Raw genomic sequence first — 5,062 nt, 5'->3', positions numbered from 1 at the left:
GCTTCCCTCTTATACCCGGACATCCGGGGAGGAGCCCGGCATGCAAATTTCATTCGCCAATTTTCATTGGCCTTTTCTAAATACTCAGAAGATGATAGGTTCTCAAGACAAACCCCATTCTGTCGGTTCGACACAACGTCTCGTTCCCTCCATCAGGGAACCGAGGTTACATCCGTAACCAAGACGTTAACTGTTACAACATTCAAATTCAAACTGTTACGACTTTTGGTCACACTCCTCTGTTGATATTTAAAAAATATATTTGAAGACTTGAAGCAGTGAATATCTTAAGACTTGAATCCGACTTTGGAAAACTATTTATTTAATACAAAATATAACACGAACAGTGTGTTAATAATTAAAGGGATATTTCACCCAAAATGAAAAGTCTGTCATCATTTACCCACCCTCATGTTGTTCCAAATTTGTATTAATTTCTTTGTTCTGATGAACACCGAGAAGGATATTTGGAAGAATGCTTGTAACCAAACAGTTCTTGGCCACCCTTGACTACCATAGTAGGCAAAATGGTTTTATAAATGTCTTTGTTCTGTTGAACACAATAGAAGATATTTAAAGAATGTTGGAAAGCAAACAGCTCTGGGCCACTTTTGACTATTTTCCTACTATAGTCGTGGTGGTTAACACAACCTTTTTGAGATTGTACAACTAATCCAAATGCAAAACAGACTAATTTTTACGTCACACTCTTAAACAAATCTGATAAATTCTGAACACTGCTATAAATAAAATATACGAAAAGTTATGATTAATTACAAGTTTGCAAACCAAAGGCTAAAGCCATGGCTGCAAATATGAGATATGAAACTAATATAGCAGGAGCAAGGTTACCTTATTTCATAATTAAATTGAATCTGTTTTCCCTTTATTATTATTTTCATTCTGTCAATATCGCTCAGGCAGGGGGCTTAATAAGAGACTTGCGTTTCTCCATTTACTTCCCTTGAGGCGCGGCTTTGGTGTCATGTTACTTTGTCACTTACACAGACCATGCGCGTTATTTATTTATTTGTTTATTTATAGCCTCCCTCCATTGCTATTATATAATTACTTCCTTATCAACTCTGTTGGTTTGGCATTAAATAAATAATCCAAATGTCACGCAAGGCATTAGTCTGTGTCACTTGAGTACGTCTAGCCTGAACTTTTTCATTATTAAACATGCACATCAGCATCGGCCGTTCTCCAGAAGTTGCATTCAGGTCGTCCATCATTTTAATTTCTCTATTAATGAAAAATATGGGCATGGGAGGTCCACGTTGCATATGCACGTGTCATTTGAGTAGCCGTAAAACTGACCAGCGTTTCTAACCTGAGGTGTGTGGGGAATGACTATGTATTGATGTTTGCATAAAATGGACAATATAAGTGATGCATTTGAATGTTAATGAAATTGGGTTTCAGTGTATCCCACAGCAAGGTTTCTTTAATCCTTTGTTCAATATACAGGAACATTTCTCAGCATTTCTCACTTGTTTATCAATATGTCTCCTGTAACAAAATAAAGCAGACAACCCTAATAGATGTGGGACAAGAAGTGGCTTTGTATCTTGTCAGCCATTGTCTCTGTAAGACGTATGGAAGTTTTGACCCCAGTTTTTATCGAATGACCTTCACATACGCATTGACAGAAATGTAATGGCTTAGGTTATAATGACTCACCTTGTGCCTGCTGACATTCATCCGGGGGTATGATTCTGCTGCTGCTGCCTTTCACATCTGTGATGTGAGCTGTAGCGAGCGGAATAGCATGAAATATCTCAGTCAAATGGATGAGTGACTGTAATATATCACCAGAGCATTCGCTGTAGAGTTGTAATAGTTACAGTACACTACAGTTTCTAGAACAATGGCAATAACAGTATTATACAGTAACAATTGTTCTACTCAATAAATGTGTATAAAATACTTATAGTTCATTGTTACTAGTCAATACTAGTGTAGGCTAATTACACAATAACATTTGTCAGGCATTTAGCACTAGTGTCAAGTTGCTTGAAAGTGTGATTAGAGTACAGACTGCGAGAAAGTGTGGCACTGAAGAAGAAAATGCTTGATGGAAAATCCATTGCTTAGGGAAGGTAATGAGGTGCTGGTGTGGTGAAGGCTGACGTACAGTCAACACGCTTGAATAATAGCACAGGTCTCTGTCCTTTTTGAGCTTTTCTTGATCATGGCATTTTGTAAAATAAATAAAAGCCAAACCTGTGTTTGTGTTGTGGGAACCAAAGAAGGAAAGGAACAGCAGGGACTTCATATGAACAAGTTATTATAAAAGGAGTAAAGGTGGAGCAAGTCTCAAAATCTAAGTATTTGGGCACAGTAATTGATGAAAAATTCTCATTCCAGGAAAAAGTGGACTACATACACAAGAAAGTCAGGCAAAGACTAGGTCTGCTCAGAAAATTAAGAAGTTTTAGTATTGATAAGAGGATTCTAACTATGGGTTTATAGGTCGATGGTAGAAAGGATTTTAACATATAAATATCATTGCTTGGTATGGAAATTTAGCAATGAGGCAGAAAAATAAACGTTCTGAAATAAACGTTCATCCAGAAACACAGTACAAAGCAAGAGTTGTTTTTAGACTTTATGGAGACAGTGGCAATCGCAGTCTACTCAGATCGAACCCACCCACTTAACCTTGGCGTAGACTGCGAATGCCAATTGCTAAAAGAATGCATATAAAAGATCATTTAACCACTAGCGGTAACCATTTTCAACAAATTGTTTTAAAGTGTTCAAAATGTGTTGTAAAGGTCAGCTATGTGTTGTATAGGAACATGTGCGTTATGTGTTTTTATTATGTGATATGTGGATGTATTGTATGTTGTGCCAGTGTCAAAATTGAATTTCTGTTCAAGTAAAAGACAATAAAGTAAACTAAACTAAACCCAAGTTCAGAACCTAGCATGTGCAGCATGGAGTAATACAAACATTCTTATATTCGGAATACACCTAATTTGTCAGGGTCAGGGGAGTGACAAGGAGGGAAGAACCCAATTGCAGGCATCGGTTGACAAGAAACAAGACTTTTATTGACACGACAAAACAAAGAAACCCACAATGGAGTAAAACACGGACTGGACTAATAATATAAACTGAAAATAAACACTTCCCTCAGGGGGATAAAACAATCGAACAGGTATACAAGACTTACAGTAAAAGACAGGAACCAAACTAAATAACAATCACGACGCAAACAAGGGGAACTGACAAGGTAACAATATCCACAAAACAGCGACAAGGAAAACAATGCGCTAGATACACAGTACGAACAAGCACAGGACAGCAAACACAAGGGCATTAAATAGGGAGACTAACAAAGGATAATTAACAAGGGACATGTGTGGGTAATGAAACACTAATGGAAGGCTAAACGAGGAAACGAGAGGGGCGGGGCCAAAGACGAGACTGGAGAGAACGCACATTATGTCGTAACAATGTGCTTCTCTCCACACCAAACAAGAGTTTCTGCCATGATCCTGCCACAAGACATGACATGATAAGGCAGAATCATGACATAATTTGTGATTTGAAACTAATTTGATCTTTGTAAGTAACTCTGTACAATCAGTGATATAATTTATAGTTTGTGCAATTTCATTTTGGATATTATTGATCTTTCAACATTCAAATGCATTAAAAAAACAATTGACAAAATTTAACGCAAGCTAAATTTGGCATTGCATTATTCCTATGAAGACTTATGAAAGACTGAGGAGAAAAATAATTAAAGTATAGTATAAGCAGTGTAGCATTTACTTTCATTTTTCAAATTAATTAATGTCTAGAGGTTAAGATTTTAATTTAGAGGATTCTCAGAGTACTGAGCAAAGCCTAATGGCTTACAAAGATAGAAAGCGTGCCCGAGCTTAACATCTGTGACCATAAATAAAACATTAACCAAAAAAAACTATTAAATACACTTGTGTATAGACAAATTTGAAGCAGAGAGAAAATACAAGGTCAGAATTTCTAACTTATTAACCTTTGGCTAACAGGGATCAAAACAATAAAAGCCTAACCTAGTGAAGAGCTGTATAGTTTTCTATCAGTCAGCTTCTGATGAGCAGATATATGTCCTCTTTTGACAGCCGCTGCCTATCTCTGTCATCACCCACTGAGTGGATTCCAACCACCTGTCACCAGTCAAACCGCCTCAAATTCTGACAACATGAATCCTCGCACCCACTGAGTCCCTTTAATGCTGGCACAATTCTTTACTCTGTCACCCAGTCCAATCCCCTAAATCTGAACTTAATTAGATACTAATGGAGCCATTTCTCACATTATGGCAGAGAGCATCTCTCTAGGGACAGCCTGATTAAGACAGAAAAGTTAATGTTTTTAGTGGAGCACTATAAAAGCTAACTGCTTTCATGCATTGTATTTTTTTACTATTAAATAAATATTTTAAACTCTTTGGTAAAATCAAGTGTTCTATGCATAGCACTTTTCAAGCAGTTTAGTGCATTTTTAAAAATGATTAATAATCAAATAATTTAAATTAAGAAAATACTAATTCTATATTGTAACAGGTTTATCAACAAGAACTCCCGGTGTCACAGACAAAGCTTATCTTAAGCAAGGACTATGCCTTAAGGCTAAAATACACTACAAGACTTTTGCCCAGATTTTCAGTGTGGACTTGTTGCAGAAAGTCTGTGCCAGTCTGCAGATTTGCTCAGTTAGTGTGTTTCTATCTGAATTTTTTTTTTTTAAATAGTCTAGTTTTTAAAAAATCTGTTCAGATTTAAAAAGTCTTGTAGCGTATTCCAGCCATCAATTAATTTAAGATATTGTCACTTTTATAAAATGCCTTGGAAAAAACATTTCTGGTGTGCATCTTGAAACAAAACAATGGCACAGACATATAAGAAATGTCAGGGCAGGTTATTTTAAGTTTAGAAAGCTCAAACATTATTTTAGTCTGTGACTAGTCTTAAGCCTTGCATACTATTTGTAAAATTACATCTTTAAAACATTTAGATTAGGGGTTGAAAGACCTCAGATTTTTTGAAGTCGACTTTTGTGATAA

Source organism: Triplophysa rosa, linkage group LG15 (genome assembly GCF_024868665.1).
Source record: "Triplophysa rosa linkage group LG15, Trosa_1v2, whole genome shotgun sequence".
Lineage (NCBI taxonomy): Eukaryota > Metazoa > Chordata > Actinopteri > Cypriniformes > Nemacheilidae > Triplophysa > Triplophysa rosa.
The sequence above is the reverse complement of the archived record's forward strand: the minus strand, read 5'-3'. Positions refer to the sequence as shown.